Source organism: Apteryx mantelli, chromosome 18, assembly GCF_036417845.1.
Source record: "Apteryx mantelli isolate bAptMan1 chromosome 18, bAptMan1.hap1, whole genome shotgun sequence".
Taxonomy (NCBI): domain Eukaryota; kingdom Metazoa; phylum Chordata; class Aves; order Apterygiformes; family Apterygidae; genus Apteryx; species Apteryx mantelli.
In genome coordinates this window covers 10,127,798-10,145,093 of record NC_089995.1, presented here as the reverse complement: position 1 = coordinate 10,145,093, position 17,296 = coordinate 10,127,798, and positions in this window count along the sequence as shown.

The following is a 17,296-nucleotide window of genomic DNA, read 5'->3' as shown; positions in this document are numbered from 1 at the left end:
AACCTGAAAATGTAGGGGCAGGGAATCAGTAATTAAAGTAGTTTTCTGGTTTTGTACTCCTACATCCTGGCTGTGAATAACCAACTCCGAGGGCAACCTTTTGCGTTGAGCCACAGTATGAAAATGAACAGACTAGTGCATCAGATCTTACGTAGTGCCTGGAGGAAGGCAAAAGGTCAGAACTGTATGATATAGCAGCAGCTCTTTTAACTCTAAAATCCTGTGGACAAGCTGCATAATTGAAGTTCCTCCGTCTGAGGAGAGTGTAGGAGAGCTGGGGAGCAGCTGCTTTGTTTGACAGACTTGCTGTACAGATTTCAATGTGCTAATGTGTGGAAAGCAAGGCTGTTCCTTACAGCATTGAAAGCTCTCTGCGTTGAAAATGTCTTAGCATATTTTATACTGTGTAATGGGCCCTTGATTCAGATGGGGATCTAGAGCGCTACACCGACACAGCCTGTGCGCAACACTAGAGGTAGGACAGCCTGCTGCTGGGCAGCCAACTTACAGCCAGACGCTGTGCCAAAGCGCTTGTAATCCTCGGCTGTCCACGTTGAGTCATAAGAGCAATTGGCCTGTAACAAAGAATTTAGGGCACACAGCAATGCTCAAAGTGGAGTAATTCCTATATATATATTTTTTCTTTATTTTTCACCTCCAACGCTACCTTGCTGCTCTCACAGTGTGAGACAGGCTGTGGGAACTCTGGCATCGCTGCGAGCTTTCTTGGGAAGAGCTGCCTTCCTGCCCTGACCGCTGCGGAAGGAGAGGCGCTCGGCTCCTGGGGGGTCCTTGCAAGTGGGGCAGAGACTGCCTTGCTTGGGGAAGAGTGGGGTGCTGCCAGTTGGTTTCTGCCCTTTTGTGAGACAGAGTTGCTCCAAGCTTTCTCAAATGCAGGAGAAATGCTTCCCCCAGGACTGGTGTGTAGGCCGTGCCGCTGCAGATGCCTGCGCGGAGAGCTGGGTTTGCTGTTCTCTGTCCTGAGGAACAGCGTTGTTACAGGCAACGACTGCTCCTGGTCCGCCCCTACAACCGACTGCCCCGGTCCTGAGCCTCCCGCTGCGGTAGCAGAGACGAAGGGGCTACGGCTTTCTGGCTGACACTAAGCAGCTTCCTATGTTGCCTGTGCCTAAAGCCAGGAACAGACTGCTACTGAATTTGGAAAAGCTTTGAGCAGAAAAGAGGTGGGCAGGTGGAAATGTTCCAGTTAAAAATGAAACAACCTGCTCTGATTTCTTTTTTTTGTTTCTTTTTTTTTCCTCCTCTTAACATCAAGAAGAAATTTCTCTTCCAGCATTCAAAATCTGGGAGGCCCCGAAGTCATGTTGTAGGTAACTTCAGACGAGGTCAGAGGTTGTTTTAACTACTAATATTCCTTATTGTTGGGATCCTTTCCTAGTGCTCCAGCTCCTGGATATTTTGTGGTGGTGGTGGTGGTCATGACACTTTTGTTCAGGTAAGGCTCTGTCATTGCAGTTCCTGCTTTGAGATGAGGATGTGAAATATTTTCTGACCTGGGTAATACTGTTAATTTTGTTTGTTCTCCCTTGTTCTGGCCTCTTAGTTAATTCTGCACTCACTCATTAACAATGTCAAAGCTCGTGTTAGATTAAAGCGATGCAGGATCAGACCTGCAGCGTGTGGCTGACAACTTGAGTGTGGCAGCTGCTTCTGCTCTTGTGGGTGTGGGGCTGTCATGCTTCCTGCTTTAGAAATCATTCTCATGATAGTCATACTGTTCTGAGTTTTATTTTTTTTTCATCCTCAACCTGCTTTAAAAAAAGAAAAAGAAAAACCAGCCCACAACTCCTCAGCAACTCCTTAGTGAAAGAAAAATGTGGCTTCTCCTGGAGTAAGAAAGACCTGTTTGTAGCGTTGTCTGTGTGTAATTAACTGCCTTACCTGAAGTTTTCACAAACCAGCAGTTTGTTTCTACAGCGCAGCCAGCACCGGTGAACTGCCGTCACCGAAGCAGGGGTCTCTGCACGCCTTTCGCTTGCTGCACACGTGTAAGGTCTGCTTTGCTGTTTACTTTCCAGTTAGGCAAGACTGAGCTTCTGTAGCGACCTAGTTGTGGATCTTTGCCAGTGACATGTGTAAACCCCAAACCCTAATAAATTAACTGTTAATCAAAACAGATGCTACCAACCAGCATGTCTAAGAAGGAGCAGGCTGTTTACATGTCTTAGTGCAATTATACTAACCAGTGTATTGGTGTTGAGCTTCGCACAAGGCGGCTCTGTGAGGAGGAGAGGCCTCCTGCGCTCCTGTGTGGCCTGCCCCGTGTGTCCCCAGCACCACCGGGAGCGCCGGGGCCTGCGTGTGGTCCCGGCGCTGGGCCATAGCAGCTCGCAGAGACGATGTTTGCAGAAACCTACTGACTAATAATAAGAATCTGTGTGGTCTCTTGAAGGCTACAGAGGAAACCTGTTAGACATCCACGTTAGCACAGGGCCAGAGGATCTCCTGGAAACCTGTCTGGAGACCTGGAGAACAGTGGGAAGTGTCAGTGCCAGGCTGAGTCCTGGTGCAAAGGTTCCCTCTGCTTTCTTAGATGGAGCGTGACTGGGTGGGAAATCTAAACACTCCCCCGGAAGCAGCTGCGTAGCAGCTACTCCTCAGCAGTGTGTGACACTAGGAGCCAGCGGACACCTGACAGTGCTTTGCCCGCTTGGTTGGCATGTGTAGGCTGAGGTGGCTAACTCTGAAGAGATTGGGTTTTTGTTGGGCTGGGGTTTTTTGGAGGTACTCTCGGTTACAACCAGGCGTACAGGGCGGGCTGTTGTTATCACTCACATGGGAAGGGGGGTGTTGTGACCCCGGAGGGAACCTGCAGAGAGGTGCTGACCGCTGTCTGCGCCCGGCAGCACCAGCGCGCGGCTGTGCCCAAGCGGGAGGGTGGCTATACGGATTTGGTGGCTGCAGCTAGCACGGGTTGACTCTGTGACAGAAGCAGAAGGGGACAAGGATGCCATCTGCCACATCACCTGTTCAAGACCTGTTTTCTCAGGCTGCATTGCTGGAGTAAGCCGTAACCCTTTCCGTCCTGAAGAGTCGGTTCGGCACTGCTGTGGAACGCCTCTCCAAGCGCTCGGTCCCCCCAGAACGTGCCAGCGGGAAGCGGCTCCTCTGTCAGTCCAGGGAGATGCGCTAAGGTGAGAAGGCCATTCCCATCTCCCTTTTTGCTTCATTCCTGGACCTAAAAAGGCAAAGCTGTTCCAGCATCTTTCTCATGCAGTATTAGATGAGAAAATGTATTCCTATAGCTGTAACAAGCCTGTTTAATAAGCTGGCTTTGGGCCACCTCAGCAGAAATCAGTGGGCTGTATGCATATGCTCTACCTTTGCTTTTTAGGGGGGAGAGGGGCTTTAGTCCCCACACTGTGCCTCTCGCTCTGGAATAAGTAAAGCCCCTCTTTGGGCAGCTAATGCTGCATCCTTCACTATGATTAAATTCACTTCTTCTCCAGACCTTAATGCCAGAAGTTTCTCTGAGAGGCATTCCTAATGCCAGGAAGGCAAACGGAGCATGTGTTCCGCTTTGCTGCGGAGTCATGTGAAAGAGCTATAGATGGCACTCTGGTATCAGTTACCGCTTGTGTCTAGCATCGTTCACGCTGGGAGCACCGAGCACTGTGAGAGTCTGGCTTGAGAGAGTAAAATCAGTTTGGCCAGCTTCTGAAAGTACATTTGTGTTTAGCTTCTGCAGTGAACATACTATGTGATCCAGGCTATACCTAAGGGTAGGAAGGACAGAAATGAAGTTGAAGGAATAAGATAAAGCTTCATGACAGAACAGCATAAGCTTCATATTGTAGGAATATTGTTTTCTGTTTAAGAGATCTTATAGACAATACTTCACATTAGAAGATCTGGCATTTTGGGTGCTGTGGTTTTAAGGAAACTGTTCATGTCTCCCTTAAGGGAACATTTTAATCAGTGTCTGCTAAGGTTCTTCAAGCGCTCAGCCTGCAGCATCAGGCCTCAGATGCTGTTCAGTACCAAAGGTAGAGGCTGCAGTGCCCACCTGCCCTGCTTAGGGGTTTGACCATCCTGATGCTGCTCCTGGGCAGAACTGGAGGAAATATTAGCCAGGCAGAGGATGCCTTTAGGCTCTGTCTCCCACTCCTAGGTCTCCAAAGGAGACTTTCAGCCTGAGAGCACAAAACATACTCCTGTAGATCAGAAATAGAAAAAAGGTTTATAATGGGTGAGTACTTGAGGGTGGAAGGGAGTTTGCCCTGCCTTTGGCCCTTGTTCTACTGGGGAGGGTCCTATGTGTTAGGATTTTGTTCAAGCTTGAAATGTGCTTTCCATGCGCAGTTGGTCTCAGGGATCCCTTTCTTTCCCCTTTTTCTTACGCCCATGTTTCAATATTCAGGTAGAGAAATGCCGATTCATTTGAAATCTACAGTCTACTCCACGGAGATCGCTGCCAGGTTCTGCAAAAAATCTCCTGTATCTAAGTTTTCAAAGTTGTCTTTCACTTGGACTCTTAGACTTTGATTCCTGAAACAGGCAAAAGTCAATGATTCACTTTCCATTGCTACTCATAAAGTCTTGGACTATTTAGAGACTTATCAAAAATTAAAAGAATCTCTTCTGGCAGCATTGGAGCCTGTGGTGTTTTAATCTTTGATATGAAGCTTTCTCCTGTTCAGAGACTAGTTAATTTTAATACTGTGAAATAGAGCATGACACGCACACTCCTGTATGTGCTACAGGGAGCATTATATGCTACTTAGTAAGATGACACTCCTATCCAAGAACCTCATTTCATAATGAAAGAGGGAAGATGCAGTACTCGGACACTAATAGGTCACACCTAAAACCTTTTGGCACAAATTTGTTTTTAGTGTAATTCCACTGCCTGCAACTGGAGTTAAATTCTCTCTTCTTGGTCCAGTGCCCACAGCTTAAAATTCAGCCTATTAAATGTCACAACAGTCTAGCTACCTTCAGAGTCTAGTATCTGGCTGGTCTTGTTCTGCAGAGAATTTGATAAGCGGAAGTGGGGTCAAGACGTAAAGATGGCGTGGTTTGTAGCCATCATTCTACTTGAGTACAGCTGCTTTGCAATCCTGTGGAAGAGCTGAGGAAGAAAACATTTCCCAAAAGTTTCTCAGAGGCTTCTTTGCATCTGATGTCCCTACAAATAAAGTAGCCTGTTTGGGAGGTGGTTGGTGGTTTTTTTTTTCCTTCCAAGTCTGCTGCTGCCTCACAATGACTGCCTTGATCAAGTCCTGTCGCCTTGGTGACTTTGTGCTGAGGGAGACTGATTTTGCTTGTCTCATAGCTGGCCTTAGAATCACTTAAAACATGTGAAATCCTTGAATGAAAGATGTATCAATGGTATGAATTTCCATTCCCTAGGAAAAAAGATGAGATCCTAGAACACGTGTAGCTGCAGAAATACACAATCTATAGGACTTTACCACTAGGAACCCTAACTGCTAGGAATGACCCAAACCAAATATTCCTCGTTTCAGTACAAGCGTAGGATATAATTACTGTGTTTTGCTTCTTGTCTGTTCCTGAGTTTGTAGTCTCAGAGAAGCTGTAGGCATCTTTTGGTACCTTTCAGTGCTTGATTTAAAATTCCTCTTTTTGTTTTCGTTGTACTTCTTTTTCCTTTCCAATGGGCCCAAAGCATCTTGGCAAAATGACTTTTACTGAGCTCAAGTAGGACAAGGCTGCTCACATGTCTCGGGAGTGAATGTTGGTTTGATGCTGATTTGATTCTGTTTTTCTGCCTGTAGCTTATCACTCAAGGTCTCCAATGAAGAACTTTATTTCCTCAGTCAAATCATTTCCATATGACTAGATAATAGCTAGAGGCAGTGATTTTTCTGTCAGTGTTTGGCACGGTGGATTTTCTGTTCACAAATCATATGACCATCTGAAAAGTAGACTTAAAGAACAAGTACCATATTTGTTCAGAGTGACAGGGTGAAGAGAAGTGACGGGGTATTTTTATTTCCACAGCACTTAAAATTCGTCTTTTTTTCCCCAACAAAGCTTGAAGTCAAAGGAAGGTTCATTCATTGTCAGCAGCCACCTTCCCTGTCAAACTGAAAGTCATGTCCCAGTTCCTCCTCTTATACACTGAGAAACGTGGTGCTTCCGAAAAGCACCAGCTTAGCTGCTGGGGATGTCCAGGCTTCATGTCCAGACTTCATCCACTCCCCAGTGGGCTGTAGTTGAAATGTTTCCCCAGATGCACTAACGTCATGAAATCTGGCAGCTCTGCCCCAGAAGCAACTTCAGGGAGGGGAGCCCTGTTTTCAACTCTGTTCTGTCTATGGGTCTCCCATCACCAGCAAGCAAAGCATTTTTAAAGTGATTTCGTGATTAGGGAAAATTGTCTGCTAGAAACCTGATTGAGATACCAAACTTGTTATGCACCAGTCACCAAGCCACTAGCTTTTAATCATGACTGGCGTGGTCTTATATTGGGAAAAAAAGGCCCGGCACAGTAATCTTTGTGCTGGTTTCATGCAAGTGGAGCACCACTGATTACAATGTGGTTGGCCTGGTTCATACAACAAGGAGAGGAATTGAGGGGACAGAGTTAATACTAGATAAAACCACAAGTGTGAAAGGCTCATTTAAAACTATCATGCCACAGAGTAAAAGAAACATGGGAGAGAAGTAATACCTATGCCAAACAGCAGTATGAATAGGAAGATAAGAGGAGAAAGTTATTGACCTGACAGTCCTTCACAGAGTAGGAGGAAAAATTGGTTTAAAAATTGAGCCAGATAACAGAGGTATATAATGACTCTACAAGCAAAAGTGAGTCTTCCTTGAAGTATAGTTTTATATTCTAACTCAGAGAAGCAAGGTAATAGCAAAGGGAATTTATAGATTTCAAAGGGAATATTAAATAGAAACAATTTGAAAATCCAGGCAAAGATTTATTTAAACTGATGTATTTCTAATGGAAATCAGTCATGTATCTTAAAATAAAAGATCTTGGTAAGATACCAAATCTACTTGTGTTCAAAGTAGACTTTGAACATTAAAAAAAGAAAAAAGTCAAACACCTTCACTCTAGGGTGTGAAATGGCCAGTCTGCACTGCAAGCTGCCGTGGGGCTGGTTGGTTATGTCAGTGCCAGACTGCTCGGCTTGCAGCCCTTCCCACCAATGCTGCTGTCAGGGCTAGAAAACACACAGAGCTTTTGCTAGGAGAGGTTGATGTGAGTTCTCTTGTCTTTCCAGGATGTTTTCAGCAACAAGATACTGATTCTTTTATGGCTTGTTAAGATATGAACTGTCACAAGCTGTACCCCAAGGAGAGTAGTGCCTTGTGTTGTTTTGGTAAAGCTAGGAGCTAACTTTCAGTCCTTGCGGCATGTGCAGGTAAGGCTCTGGGAAGAACACAAGTTGCTTTCAAAGAAGAGGGGGCTGATATTTGGGGCACCTACGTGTGATCTGTGGTTGGGAAAGAGGGAGACTGAACACTAACCACTTTTCTGGTTACGTTTTTGTCTCTTGCTTTGATTTCATGTTGCAATGCTTTGTCAGCTGCTATGTATTGTTCTGTTGATGTCACTTGGAGCTGGGTTTGATTTACACCAGTTGACAATCTAGTCCACAACTCCTAAGGATGAAACCTAATTCACCACTACAGGGATTATATTTCTTGCCAGGTCATTTCACATGTGTGGAAAGTTTTACAACATCACAGCACGCCCATCTCCATGCACTTCCATTTGGGATATGTTGGGTATGTGCATGATTTGTTGTATGGCCATGTGGTCTTTACAGACTGAAGCATAAAATATACAGCGTCCTTATGTGACTGAGAATCATGCTCACCAGGTGACTTCTGGAAGAGCTAAAAGTACTAAGAGCTAAAAGTACTAAGAAAATCAGATTTGATCAGAAAATCAAATTGGAGTTGTTAATAAAGCAGGAAGCCTTGCCGAATAGCTTAGTGAAGTGACAGACCTAAGAGCATTTTAAGATATTAAATTTTTCCTTTCCTGGATCAAAACAAAATTCTCTGCACCAATGCACCCCAGTGCCAATAGGATTCTGCTCCCGTGTGCGTGTGTTGAAGGCCATGAGGCATGCACTGATCTACCGATGCTGGGTGCACCAATTCCACTTTGCAATGCAAATGTGAGACATTGTGAATGTTAATGCAGGTGTCTGCTCATTTGCAGAGATTTTGCAGAAAATGAGACTTGTAGGCCTAATGCCCTCAATAAATCATAGGAAGCTAAAAGTGGGACAATCTTTTCACAGTTCAGTTGCGAAAAGCAGGCAAGTATGGGACATAAAGGAGATGCCACAGTCAAAGGACATAACAAATCGCTGAAGTAGTAAATGCTGTTTGATCCCGGCAGGTCTGTTCCCTTTAAGATAACTTCCTGAAACACATAGACGCTTGACACCATCCGCACTGCTCAGCCCTTATTGTTGCTATGAAATAGCTATGAGGTGGAAGAGTTTTCTCAGTAGTAATGTTAAAGGAGATCATTGTGTGTCCCCCGCGGTGACCTGCATAACTGCAGTCTGTGCTGGTGGTTCTTAGCAGGTTTGAGTTCTACCTAGTCATATTTGTTTTTTATGCCCTTTCCTTTCCAGACTGTTATCTGATCCTAAGAAAATAACCCAAGGCATGTACTAACCCTTGACTCCCAGCATCAGAGACTGCTCCAGGACCTGCGGCCTGTTCCTCCACAGTTGCCTGCCCTGCTCTCCTCTGCTTCAGTCTCACCACTGAAGTCTGACTGCTGAGAAACCTATGGCAAGGGGTGAGATGAACTCTGTGACAGGGGAAGGTAGATAGGGAGCGCCCTGGTTGTGTGCTGGCTGTTTGCTCCTGGCGGTGCTTGCATCAGGCCCCAGAGAGGACACCTCCCCACTCTGTGCACACCTTGCAGTACCCTGTCTGGGGCTGTAGAGCTGAACTGAGCTGGTTTAGAAAGAAACTAGGAGAGGGGCTTGAAAATTAAGAGTTAAACTCTGACCAGCTGAACTTAAAGAAGCAGGCAGCATTCAAAGCACAGTGGACAAGTGGGATGTGAGTAGCCAGAATATGCAGGCACCAGGAATTGTGGGTGGCACTGAAGAGCCAAATACAAGAGCAGAAACATATATTACAATATGTATTTTAATTACAGTCACAAGCACAAAACGGGGAGGGAGGAGCACATCTCAAGTGCAACATATGTGTTATCTCATGCCTCTAAGTATACAAGCATAAGATTGATATCTGTTTAACATAAAACTAAAAGTTTAGTGTACAGATGGTAGGTAGTTGGGTAACAGCATGTGCAGCTTGTGGCATAGATCTATCTTAAACAAATATCATCACCTAGTATTGTTTTTCACACAATGTTATCCTTCACATCCACCCCTATCACACTTTCAGAGATGCTGAGTTGCCCTGTCAGCAGGCATACTCAGGAAATTATAGGCCGGTGAGTCTGACTTCAGTGAATCTAGGTAAGAGTCTAGAGACAGTAATAAGAGATGAGATCACAAAATGATAGGAGGAATATGAGTTGATAAAAATCAGCCAGCATGGCTAAATCTTATCAGACAAATGTAGTAGGTTTTTTCCCTGTTTTTGTAAGGTGATGATGCAGTGAGAAGAGATGCACACAGGAAGCGGTGGACACAGATGTCTGTAAGACGTTTGACACAGTGAGGCACAACAGGCTGATATGTAAGATAAGTAGGTACAAAATGTGCCTGGGAGATACCAAGGGAAAAAATGTGACTGGCATGCTGAAAAACTCATCACGTGAAGACTTCAGAGCCCTGAACAGGCAGGTAATTAGTGGAATCTCATACCACAGTGTGTACAAAATAAATACTATTAATGCTGTTGGCAGATGGGGAAACAGAGGCCCAGTGAGATGACATAATTCACCAAAAGTGAGAACAACAAAATTGGAAATAAAATTTTCCAGATTCATTGCACTAGTATGACGCATTATGACTTGGTATATCCCTGCTCTAGCAAAATAGTTGTGTTATATTGAGAGGGGATGAAGCTTTACAAAGAACCTCAGCCGGCTTCAAATCACTTCACACTCAGCCACTTTTGTTTCAGAATTTTCTTCTGCGCCTATTTATGGTGATTTTCTTTGTCCTTTTGAATCTGATCTAACCTATCTTGAAAGAGAAATTAACTTTCAACCTGCTGTTATTGTAGTCAAAAATATTAGGAGCAAGCTTTTAGGGAAATGTCTTTTTGACCCTGTTGATTATATTGTAGCTCTGTGCTTTTCTAAGCTTAGAGCACTTGTCTGCTTTATGAACACAATTGAAATCAGTGCTGTTATTCTCTGCTCTCTGTTTGCTCTCTAAAATGAAATGGTCTTGTGGTTGGAGTGGAAGTCAAGAATAGTAGTACGCAACACCTTAGCTGCAGCTGACTTGCTTAGAGACCTCCCAACTGGTCTTTGCGAAGTTACCCTGCCTGCTGAGTGGGGATGTTAATGCTTCACTAGGACACCGAGCTTGCACGCGGCAGTGGAGATGGGAAGGGACTTACAAAATATCTATTGTGTTTAGGCCTTTTGGGCGTCTCTGTAAAGGGACATAAAATAGGCACTTAGGCACATCCCCAAGCTATGCCTTCAGTTCCGCACTCTTTTTATTTAGTGGATCAATTCTGTATTTTCCATTTTATTTACTATTAATGTACTTGTAGGTCCCTATTTTCAGCTGAAATAATCCCCAAGTTGTCGTTCAGGGGCTCAATTCCTTCATGAATGATCCTTTTAACCCACCACTGCTTATTTTTATAGACCTTTCCTTATAAAAAAACTTCTATGAGATAATGGCTTATCACTTAGTGAAGACTGTAAATCTCTTTTGGGATAGTTAACATGGATGAATTTTCCTGGAAGCTGCCAATATTCCTTTAAAATTTCCTGTGGCAGACCTGACTAACATGTCACTGTGCTGGTGGCTTTGGGGGCCACAGGAGTGGTAACAGCTGGAGTTATGTGGGTAGATGGCTGTTTAGATCTGTGTATTTAGTCTCATGTGGCCTTTTTAGCATGTACAAAATGCTGACAAAGGAGCAAGTCCTCCCGAGAGTTACCGTTCCCTTCTACTCCCACCCAAAGCTTCACTCCATTCGCTCAAACAGTAGAGATTTGGGCTGAGGGGAGCTGTGCTGAGGACCACGTACAGAGAACACCAAACATCCTCGAGGGGCCAAAAAAAAAAAAAAGCCTTAGCTATTGTGCAAGATTTCACCCTTTGTGATACTGTGCAGTGGTGCGCTGTATCCGTGACCGGCAAAGCAGGGAAGTGTGTCTCTGCTCACCAAGGCCTTCCTACTCCACCTGGGGCCGTTGGGTCACTGTCCCTCATACTCAAAATAGCAGCATCTCTTAGGGAACTCCTCTTCCTCCAGCCACCAGCACTGGCCTGCAAGGTGGAGATAGTGTTTGCATCTGGTGCGGAGCCTTTTGCTGCTTGCAGATATCCTCGGTATCAGGCGCAGCTGTTTGGACAGTTCTGCGAGTCGTTAATCCTGACGAGTGTGGAGATAGTTTCCTCCCAGTTGTCTCTGTGCTCTCTTGTCCCATGAATGCATCCGCTGACTAATTTTTCATTCGGCTGAAGGACGAGGCTCCTTTCAACTCGCTAACAATGCAAGACACGGTAGCGTTTGGCTGGGAGAGCACAGTGCAGCTGACTGACTCGTATTCCTCATGACCGCCCATGTCCTGGCTCTGAGACCCTTTCAAGAGGCTGCGCTATTTCTAGTTACTCACGGATTCGTGACTGTATCCCGTTTCGCGTAGGAGTTTGAATTTCCATCTCCTGGCGACGTGCTGTAATGGCCCCCCTGGACTGCCTGCTCTTGCACCCGCTCCCTCGGCCTCGCTCCGTGTCCCTGAGCCTCCTGCTTCGCAGGTGAGTGACTGTGTGGAAGAACAGCTCTAATTCCTCCTCTCCCCATCCCATTACCCTGCCCGCTCACCTGCTTAGGAGATGATGGAAAGGACTCGTGTCTGAAACACCATGAAGGGCAAGGCCCACCCCACGAGTCTCCATCTTCTTCCCTGGTCAACACGAAATGATTATTCAAGCCTATCTTTCAAGCGAATAGTTTTGATATCAGGTTCTTTGAGCACAATATCCTCCGAGCTATTTTGCCGCTTGAGCCCTGGATCCCAGCACCTGTCACTTTATTTTGCCTCTCCCAGCTTGATTATTGATGAGAGCAATTTGCAGTACGTGCTGCTTTATTCAGTGGGAACAAACTAGGTGTACAAGAGAGAAAGTATTCCCCTGTCCCCTTTTGCAAGATTGAGCAATGTGCTTCCAAATCTGTGCACACGTGTACTGTCATTGATTCATGTTTCTGCGGGCAACTCTGTCATTTGCATACAAACAACCATGCTTCTTGCAGGCTTTGCTACCCTCTCAGGCTGCAACTGGGCTTCATGTTCATGCTATGGAACATGGTCCCAATCTGTATCTGTCACTGTTACTTAATAAAAAAGCTAAACATTGCTTCTCTTGCAGGCTTCCCTAATGGTTCAATTCTAATTTGTGTATTGCTGACTGATTTTCTATGTAGGCTGTGATGAATAAATATTAAATACTCAGAGCAGCTCCCTAGCCAGTGATGTTAACAAACTTTGCAAACTTTATGTCCTCTTTTTGCTGGGAGGGAAACTGAGGCAACTAGAGATGACCAAGGAAAATGAGAATCCTGACAATGGAAGCAAATTTGCTGTGTCCCTCTTTGCTGCCAGCACAGGGTCACTGGGCTTTGTCCAGTGCAGTCCGGGTGAGATCTCTGTGTGCCGGGTCAGGGGCCGGTCTAAGTTACCAAGTGCATTAATCAAAAGCTCTGGTAAATCTAGTTGTAGTGATTTAAGGCAATACCATCCAAGACTGTCTGCTCTGCACCTCTGCCAAACATGACCGTCACTGCAGCAGAGACTGCAGAAAGCAACATATTCCTGTATGTCAGCCACTTCAGTGCAAAGCCCAGCATTTTACTGTAAGCCTGCCTTTAGCTAAAACACTGGAATTTGCAATGAAATGGTTCGAGTGTGATATAATTTCCTTTCTCTTGGCTTTGTGGTGAGGGTCTTCTCATTTGAGAGATTTCTGCAAGACTTTGCTCTTAAACATCATTGAAATGGAAATGAAATGGTTCAAGGGACGCTTAGTGCCCCTACTACAGTGGTATGTGCAAATGATGTATATGTGCAGTTATCAACTCCTGACCTCAATGATCGGTGTATTAAAAAGATGTTAATGTTCAAACTGAAGTTTTGTGCTGAAAGGGAGGATGTGAAGAATGATATTTTTGAGTACTGCCCAATACCTGAGTTTCTAATGTTCCTGGATATTAGTAGATAGTATACTTAAACAGGGAGAGGCGAAACAGAGATACTGAGTGTTTTCCCATGGTCATAATGGCATGCTGGTACAGCAAGATAGGATCTCACGAATTCCTGACTCTCCAGTGCATAGTGATCCATTCAAAGCCACTGTTTCTATTTTTTGCAATAACTGCTGTGTTTTAGGTTTATTTGTTAATTAGGTGTTTGGAAACTAATGATGTAGAAACAAGCACACAGAGGCATGTCCCCACTTCATCCTTCAGATATCTCTGAAAGATGACAGGCAATCTAGAAGTTAATTTCAAGATCTTTTGCACATGCAAGTGTGTTGTCTCTTGACAGTTTTCTAATAGAAATGTCTTTCCCTTTTTAAAACTGAAATGTTTGTTTAGATGAGTTGTATGATTTTGTGAGTCCAGGGGATAGGCTGTGCCTTTCACTGCCTGTAAAGGTCACTCGTGTAACCAGGAATAGCTCTTTGTAAGCAGCGTTATCTGCAAACAATACAAGATTCATGGACGTTTGCCTGAATGATTAGCTGTGTTCATACTGTATTCAGTATTTCCATGGCCAAAGACCTTTAAAGTGGATATATCCATGTCTGATTTCATAAAAAGGGAAAGAAACACCATAGCCTAACAACGAAGGCAGAAAACTGGGATTCAAGATGCCTACGTTCTTTTACCCCCTCCCTCTTGACTGGTGCAGAGTCCCTGCTTTGTCAGCATTGCCCACAGCCCTCTGCGTCCTGGGGCATGCTAGCAGCCCTGTGTAGCCAGCCTTGCCTGCCCTTTTGTAAAGTCTTCTCCAGAGGTGGGATGGGATGATTTCTACCTTGGAGGGACATTGCTTGTACAGCTTGGTATGAAGGGCCGAGAACTGGTTTATCATTTACAGAATATTCAAAGATGAGTAAGCTGGTCAAAGATATTTGTGACATATATACCATGATTCATGAGCTTTAACTGATCATCTTTATGCAGAAGCACCGTACTCTATACCTGTATCCTATATGTATACATACATAATAGGATACATATATTCTGTATGCAGAAATCCTGAGTTTCTAGACAAGGAAATAGCTCTTAGTGTTGTGATGACTGTGCCTCATACCTCAGTCTGGGGAAGGTGGTGCAAACAGCTGTACAGCTTCTTTCCTGTACACTATCCCATTTGGACAGATCAGAAGACCTAGCAGATTATTCTGTAAATAGTTTTGCACATAAGTTTAAGTAACAGCAGAAAGCAAAGTATTTGCCTAAAGTTAACAAAACAACACTAAATTTAGTATACAGATTGAAAATATGGGTACAGCCTGAGACTTGAGGAAGCAAGCGGAATTTCTGTATTTTCACTTCTCTCACCAGCTGCATGATTACAGCCCTACCAGTAAGGGCATAAAGGTGATTTGTGCCAGGCAGTTGGTGCAGGCTCCAATGACCCTGCAGGTTACTCAGGCAGCCAGAGCAGCTAGCCCTCAGCGCTCAGTTCAAGGGCCAAGGAGATCATTAGTGTTGAATCACGTGCCCTTACTAATCACTAATGAGCCCCTTACAAAAATCCTCAGACGCAGGGAAATCCATGGGTTCCAAAATAATCTCAGCCTACTGACTGGCTGCAACAATAGACCGTCCGTTCTGCCTCGCAGTCAATCAGTGCTGTTAACAATGACTAAAGTGCTCGCAGAGGAGTACTGGATAACCTCATCTAATTTAAAAATAAAACATTTGTACCACCAAAGCACTGAAATCCAATAAATTCACAAATTACCTCCCAGGCATAGTGCTGTAAAAACCCTAAGTGGAAATCTGAACTCTGTCACCCCTTCCCTTCTTAAAAATAAAATAGATAGATACATGGAAAGAACCAATAACAGTTTGGGAAGGTAGGAAGCCTGTGTAATAAAACTGGCACTTGCTGCCTCAGAGATGGATCTGTAACACAGAGAAGTGTAATAGCATTTTTATATAGCTGGAGCAGCTTGCGGATGTGTGTAGCACATCCACAGAGCTTTCTGTTCAAAGGCAGAAGCCAAAAACTGCCTCAGTCATTAGAGCAACCATCATGGACTGAAAGGGCTGTTTAATTCACTCTCCGAGCAGCAGAGCCCATAAAGGAACCTGTTTGGTTATGGCTCGCTCTAAAAGCTGCTGTCACCAGGCTGCCAACACAACCATTTTATTATGGAGCAGAGACGGGGAGAGGGGGTCAGCCTCCAAACGCAGGTGCTCATGCTCTCCAGCGGGGCTGGTCCAGGGAACCCGCACTGTTCTCTTGAGCCTTGTCCGACCTTCACTCTGAGCTTTTCTCTAAAATTTTAGGGAAATGTTTTGGGGAGTGATTTAATTAGGTAAGCAACCTCAGCCACACTGTGGTAGAGGCCTGAGGGCCACTTGGTGGGGAAGCCACCAGGTCAGGTCTGGTTGAAGGTGTCTGTCCCAGCAGGGATGTAGCAATGCCCTAGTAAGCAGGCACATCCTGCAGAGTAACAGGAGCCATATTCTGAGTCCCTTTAGTCCAAATGGGTAGCACATGACCCTGTTTTACTTCACATGCTTGGAAGAGGGAGACACGAATGAGGAGATGAAAATTTGAGCTTTAGCAGCAAGGCGCACAGTTCATGCCATCTCCTTAGGGACCCTTGTTTAGTTAGACCTGTCCATGGTCATGGCAGGTGGTCTGGACTTTTGTGTCATTGAGGAAGGTAATAGCTAATTAAAAATTCTTTAGTTAGACTAGTACCAGATGTTTATTTTCACAAAGTGCTATTATAAACATCTGTCCAATTGCCTTAGCAAAATCTAGTTTGATAATGCAAAGTCCTACTGGTCTTCAGTTTGAGAAAATATATCTGACAAAGTTGTGATTTTGGATCAAGTTTAGGTTAATATTTAAATTAATTTTTTATCAGATTGATAGAAATTTACTGTAACTCCAGAAGTACTCTTCTACTTCATAAATACAAGTAGTGTCTTTTTATGTATAGCAGCAGCCTGTGAAGACAGATGACAGCTCTCAGTTTGATTGTCAATTATGTGTTTATACTCTGTTTGATAGATATTTTTTTCATGGTGATTTACTCTTCTTCATAATTAGATGTAGCAATTAGAATATCATATATTACACTGGATTTTTTCTAATGATTTTGTAGTTGGAGTGTCTCTCAGACACCTGTTCTGCAGCAGAGCTAGAGTTGGAATTAACTCTCCATCACACCAACCTGTTTCTTTCATCTTTTTTTCCCTTAAATTACTTTAGTCTCCTGGCACTAAGGAACTTCCACTTTTTGAACAGGATATATTCCCTATTCCCAGTCAATGTCCGTCATTTTAACTGTCAACTGATAGTTACTTCCATACAGATATCAGCAGCAAACTTGCTTCTTTTGCTGGACAGCAGAATCCCTCCTCCTTTGACTAAAAAAAGATACTCTGCCATGTCTTTTTGATACCCTGAGGAATGATTTTTTCAATAAATGCAAATGCCATCAATGCAAGTAATGGCCAGAGAAGGAAGAGAAGTACAGAGAACTGAGCACCTGGAAACACTGGCCATGGCTGCGAATCCTCTTGTGCTAGGTCTCTTGAAAACAGCTTCTTCTGCTTGGCATTTCAAAGCGCATAATACAGTAAGGACAAAAGTTCCCACCCAGAGATTGCCACTGGGGAACTATTGAGAACCAGAGTTGATATGCGAGAGAGATGCATGGCTGTGTGTCTATTTTCCACATACGGTTATTATACAGGTAAGTTAACTGTAAACACACATCTCTGTAATGAATGTTCATGTGTCAAACTGCCCAGTTTGCATGGAAAGTATTTGCACGTACAAATTAGGTGCACAATTATATGGTCATTTAAAGTATGCACTGGTACATTTACCAATTCTTTCAGTTTTCCAACTCAGGCACAGAACCACAAGGAAGGAAGTCCAAGAACAGACAAACTAGCG